Below are 6,226 nucleotides of genomic sequence, written 5' to 3'. Positions count from 1 at the left end.
TCCCTGCCCAGATTCCTATGACAAAGATCCCTCTTCTGATGGGTAGCTCTTTTGAATTCTGACCCCCGCCGTCCCCTGCCATCCTACTGTAACCAGCCCCTCCTCCCCCTCCCAGCCCCCTTGACTAGGTTGTAATCGTATACTGGCTCTACGGAGTCTGGTGTTTGGATCATCAATCTATCATCAGTAGTGGCCCGTTGCTGGGTAGGGACCATCTCTATATGTTGCTGACTTGTACTTCCCAAGCGCTTAGTACGGTGCTCTGCACACAGTAAGCACTCAACAAATATGATTGAATGAGTGAATGCATTGAGGATTTACCATGTGCAGATCACTGTACTAAGCACTTGAGAAGAGTACAGTATAGTAGAGAAGTAGCATGGCCTAGAGGGTAGAGCCTCTAGGGCCCGGGAGTCAGAAGGACGTGGGTTCTCATCTCAACTTGACCACTTGTCTGCTGGGTGATCTTGGGCAAGTCACTTAATTTCTCTGTGCCCCAATTACCTTAATCCCTGCAAAATGGGGATTAAGACCATGAGTCCCATGTAGGATATGGACTGCATCCAACTTGATTAGCTTGTATATGCCCATCACTTGGTACAGCGTATGTCACGTAGTAAACACTTAACAAATACCATTAAGAAATAGAGTAAATTGGCACAATCCCTGCCCTAAAGGAGTTTACAGTATAGGGGACTATTCTCAGACCAGGACAGTTTCCTGTCACCTTTTTGTGTAGCCGCTACAGCTAGGTTCCAAGGTTTGGAGTGAAGGAGGAGTATTGCGTGGTCTCCTGGATTCATGATGAACACAAATCCACTCCATGGTCTCACCCGAGGGAAGCTACCACAATCAGTTTAAACCGCGATTGTTATTAGCCCAATATTTAATCCCGTCCCAGCAATGAGTTTCTCACTAAGTCAGGAACAGAAACGGTTGGAGCTGGACCTGGGGAAATTAAATTCAGAACCAACAGCTCTCCAGCTGCCTTATCCCCACCTCCCCTGTGCCTGGGGCTGGCAGTCCGCGGAAGATCGTTAACCTCTTTTCTCTGCAGAGCCGGATTCTCATCCAATGTAGCTCACAGACATTCCCTGATGAGAAACCCAGAATTGGCAACAGTTCTGAATTCATTTCCTAGAAAAAGAATGGCTCAACCCATTTTCCCATTCCATGCCTTTCCCCTGCCACTGGCTCCTCCATCTCCCCTATCCCTAGGGTCTTCCACTATATCCCCCAAACTCCCTCTGGACAAATTTAAACAAGATACATCTGGTTCAAAGCGGGGAATCTAGCTTTGGCATACAGCGGGGGAAGGTAGACTGCTCTGTGCTACTGTGCACAGTGTGGGTAGCAACCGTTCTCTATGCATTATGAGTTTCTGGCAAAGACCTAGCTTGTTGATGGGTTGAAGATCTATTGGATGTAGCGCTCAGAGATAAAACCGCTTTTTGAAACCTGACCTGTCACCGGAGCAGAATATTTCGACTGTCTAGACTCACACTCCCTTTGTCGGGGATGTTCCAGTGAGGTTTTCTATCTTTATAGATCACTCATCAACACATAAGGAAAGAACCAGGCCAGGTCTAGGAAGAGACGACAAGCGTGTTAACAAGCAGTCAAACAAGCGGCCCCATTGACTCCTCTGGGCATTGCTGAGTTCACTTGATTTTAAAGCTGCGTGAGACTGTTGAGTTTTACATAGTGGAAACTCCCTAAGAAAAAGTGGGGAGAGGGCTTTCTGAAAAATCAGGGACATGTTGTTTGATAACAAACACTCGGACTTCTTTCAGAAGTGAAGCTAAGGGACTGAAGGGAAGAAGCAAGGGAAACACAGCAAGGCCTAGTGGAAAGAAGCCTGGGCTTGGGAGTCAGAGGACCTGGGTTTTAATTCCAGCTCTTCTGAGTGACTTTGGGCAAGTCACTTAAAAATAATAATAATAATAACGATGGCACTTATTAAGCGCTTACTATGTGCAAAGCACTGTTCTAATCGCTGGGGAGGTTACAAGGTGATCAGGTTGTCCTAAGGGGGCTCACAGTCTTAATCCCCATTTTACAGATGAGGGAACTGAGGCCCAGAGAAGTTAAGTGACTTGCCCAAAGTCACCCAGATGACAATTGGCATGGCCGGGATTTGAACCCATGACCTCTGAGTCCAAAGCCCGTGCTCTTTCCACTGAGCCATGCTGCTTCTCTGAGTCCCTGTTTTCTCATCTGTAAAATGGGGATTCAATACCTGTCCTCCCCTCTTAGATTTTGAGCCTCATGTGGGGTGAGACTATATCCAATCCTATCATCTTGTAACTACCCAAGCACTTAGTTTCCCCTCTCAGGGTTGCTCCTGGGGAGTTTCCAGTACTCTACCAGTCTTGATTAGGGGAGGGAGAGTCAAGCAGAGGCATACCCACTCCATTCTTCACTTGGGCAGTGGCTAGCAAGTGGAAGACAATCTCTTACAAGTCAAAACTCACCTGTGCTGAGCAGCAGCGGCGTGGGAGACAGTCAAGGGTGGAGACTCAAGTTTACTGCACAGAAGAAGGCAATGATAAACCTCTTCCATATTTTTACCAAGAAAACTCTACAGATACACTACCAGATCGATTGCAGTTGGAGGTGGCGTGTTCTGGGTGAGATGTGTCCACGGAGTCCCTATGGGTCAGACAAAATCCTAGTACTTAGTTTGGTGCTTGGCATATAGTTAGCACTGAACCAATATTATTACTATTATTATTTAGAAGGACCAGAAGTATACTGAGAGAGATTCTATCTCTCAGGAAGTCTAAACTTCCTACATTCCCACGGTCTTTTTAAAGGTCGAAAAATAGTCAAAAGCGAGGTTTTCTTGCCAGTTAGGATGTCTCCTGTTCTTTTATGAGTGGACTGTCTGCCCTGGCTGATGTGATCTCTCTGTCTGTCTCCTGGGGGAATTCCGTGTGCAGTGAATAGAGTGAGGTTTTGCCAAGGATGGTCTGATTTTCAGCTGGCTTGTCCCCTGACCAATATCAGTAGGACATCGACTGTGCCCAGCTTATCTTGCATCCACCCCAGCACTTAGTACAGTGCCTGACACATATTAAGTGCTTAACAATCAATCAATCAAATTTATTGAGCACTTACTGTGTGCACAGCACTGTACTAAGCGCTTGGGAAGTACAAGTTGGCAACATATAGAGACGGTCCCTACCCAACAGTGGGCTCACAGCCTAGAAGGGGGAGACAGAGAACAAAACAAAACATATTAACAAAATAAAATAAATAGAACAGATATGTACCAGCAAAATAGAGTAATAAATGTGTACAAACATATGTACATATATACAGGTATATGTATATATGCATATATTTATGTATACAAATACCACAATTGTTATTATTATCGACAGTTTTTATGTCCACGATACTTTTTTCAGCACCCACTCTCCCTCCTCTGTAGCTCTGTTGCCAGGTTCCACAGCTTGACCAGAACATCTGAGTTCACACAGATCTGGGAGAAGGACACAATGGTTCTAGAGCCATTGAGAAGGAGCTGGGATCCCCAGAGAAATGCTCTAGTTTCAAGCCAATTCTTGCCCAAATGGACAGATTTCTGCAAAGACAGTAGCAATACAAGAGGGGAGACAGTGTAGCACAGAGGAAGGAGTATGGGAACACTAGCTTAATTTGACGGGCTTACACAAAATTACAGTGATGATGAAGAATTTGGTGCAAGGCTAGGCATTGTGAAAACAATTGTGTCAGCTCTTTTCTCCTTCTCCATCTCAGCCAGGGACCCACCTTCAGGGAAAAGCACAACACGTGGGGGTTTCCTGCCAATTGGCTCTGCCCTATTTACTTTTGTGGACAGGAGTGGGGTGGTGTGATGACTCCCTGGAGGCCAGGAAGGATGGCAAAGCATTTCGTAAGCTCTCCGGGAAACCTGTTTCCCCTCGTTTCAGTCCGATAAATCAGGAGAACAAGGGACAGAGAGAATCAGAGCTGACCTAAATCTCTGGGGGTGACTGAAACAGATTATTTTATTCCTAATGGGAAGTCTTTGAAGCCTGGAACCCAATTAAAAACACATCTCAGTCATTTGTGACTCGGTAGGGATGGCATCGAAATGTCCCAGAAATGTGAGCGGGCTAGTCCAGTCTCTGGAATGCAGGGGATGTCTAGTTCTTGAAATAATGCCTACACACTAGTGTGCCCACACCCTCCCCCTTGTTTTAATGGTATTTGTTAAGCGTTCACTTTGTGCCAGGCACTATACAAAGGTCTAGGGTAGATACAGGTTAATCAGGTTGGACATGGTCCCTGTACCCCATAGGGCTCACAGTCTTAAACCCAATTGTACCCTTGAGGTAATTGAGGCACAGAGAAGTTAAGTGACTTGGCCAAAGTTACACAGCAGATGAGTCGCTGAACCTGGATAAGAACCCAGGTTCTTCTGTTTCCTAAGCCTGTTCTTTTTCCACAAGGCCACACTTCTCCTTCCTTCCTTCTGGCCCACCAGTGCTCTCCCCAATCTTCAAGGACCTCTTGAAATTACATCTCCCTTCCCTTATTAATCTCTGATCTCCCCATCTTCCTTACCCCTTTATTGTGTCACTCTAGTGTTTCCACATCACCTAAACCCATAATCATCACCAACATCATCATTGTCCTATGCTTCTGAGTCATCTCCGACCCACAGTGACTCCATGGACACATCTCTCCCAGAATGCCCCACCTCCATCTGCAATCATTCTGGTAGTGTATCCACATAGTTTTCCTGGTAAAAATACAGAAGTGGTTTACCATTGCCGCCTTCTGTGCAGTAAACTTGAGTCTCCACCCTCGACTCTGTCCCATGCCAATGCTGCCTGGCACAGGTGATTTTTGACTTGTAGCAGATTGCTTTCCACTCGCTACCCACTGGCCAAGCTAGGAATGGAATGGGTATGCCTCTGCTTAACTCTCCCTCCCATAGTCGAGACTGATAGAGGACTGGAAACTCTCCAGGTGCGACCCTGAGAGGGGCATCATCACCATAACAACACACTATGTTCTCCTCAACATGCTATCTAAACTTGGCTTCACAGACTCCGTCCTCTCCTGGTTCTCCTCTTATCTCTCCGGTCATTCTTAGTCTCTTTTGCAGGCTCCTCCTCCCCCTCCCATCCCCTTACTGTAGGTGTTCCTCAAGGGTCAGTTCTTGGTTCCCTTCTGTTCTCTATCTACACTCACTCCTTTGGTGAACTCATTCGCTCCCATGGCTTCAACTATCATCTCTCCCTCCCTTCAGGCTCGTGTCTCCTCCTGCCTTCAGGACATCTCCATCTGGATGCCTGCCCGCTATCTAAAACTCAACATGTCCAAGACTGAACTCCTTATCTTCCCTCCCAAACCCTGCCCTCTCCCTGACTTTCCCATCACTGTTGATGGCACTACCAACCTTCCCGTCTCACAAGCCCGCAAACTTGGTGTCATCCTCGACTCCGCTCTCTCGTTCACCCCTCACATCCAATCCGTCACCAAAACCTGCTGGTCTCAGCTCCGCAACATTGCCAAGATCCGCCCTTTCCTCCCCATCCAAACTGCTACCCCGCTGGTTCAATCTCTCATCCTATCGCAATTGGATTACTGCATCAGCCTCCTCTCCAATCTCCCATCCTCCCGCCTCTCCCCACTTCAATCCATACTTCACATCACTGCCCAGATCGTCTCTGTGCAGAAAAGCTCTGGGCATGTTACTCCCCTCCTCGAAAATCTCCAGTGGCTACCAATCAACCTATGCATCAGGCAAAAACTCTTCATCCTCGGCTTCAAGACTCTCCATCACCTCACCCCCTTCTACCTCACCTCCCTTCTCTCCTGCTACAGCTCAGCCCACACCCTCCACTCCTCTGCCGCTAATCTCCTCACTGTGCCTCATTCTCGCCTGTCCCGCCGTCGACCCCCAGCCCACGTCCTCCCTCTGTCCTGGAATTCCCTCCCTCTGCCCATCCGCCAAGCTAGCTCTCTTCCTCCATTCAAAGCCCTTCTGAGAGCTCACCTCCTCCAGGAGAACTTCCCAGACTGAGCCCCCTCCTTCCTCTCCCTCTCTTCCCCCCATCCCCCCCCGCCTTACCTCCTTCCCCTCCCTGCAGCACCTCTATATATGTATATATGTTTGTATGTATTTATTACTCTATTTATTTTACTTGTACATATTTATTCTATTTATTTTATTTTGTTAACATGTTTTGTTTTGTTGTCTGTCTCC

General features: G+C 47.3%; 1 non-coding gene across 1 annotated transcript; it reads right to left on the bottom strand.

Annotated features, from left to right (window-relative positions):
• Positions 1-4,863: 4,863 nt before the first annotated feature.
• Positions 4,864-5,001, bottom strand: LOC119937788. Its single transcript, XR_005454213.1, has one exon. It is a non-coding gene; the product is annotated as a small nucleolar RNA SNORA7 (small nucleolar RNA).
• Between the last annotated feature and the right edge of the window lie 1,225 nt (positions 5,002-6,226).

The sequence above is a fragment of the Tachyglossus aculeatus genome, chromosome 1, assembly GCF_015852505.1.
Source record: "Tachyglossus aculeatus isolate mTacAcu1 chromosome 1, mTacAcu1.pri, whole genome shotgun sequence".
In the NCBI taxonomy this organism is placed as follows: Eukaryota; Metazoa; Chordata; class Mammalia; order Monotremata; family Tachyglossidae; genus Tachyglossus; species Tachyglossus aculeatus.
Note: the sequence above shows the minus strand (reverse complement) of the source record. Positions and strands in the feature narration are given on the sequence as shown.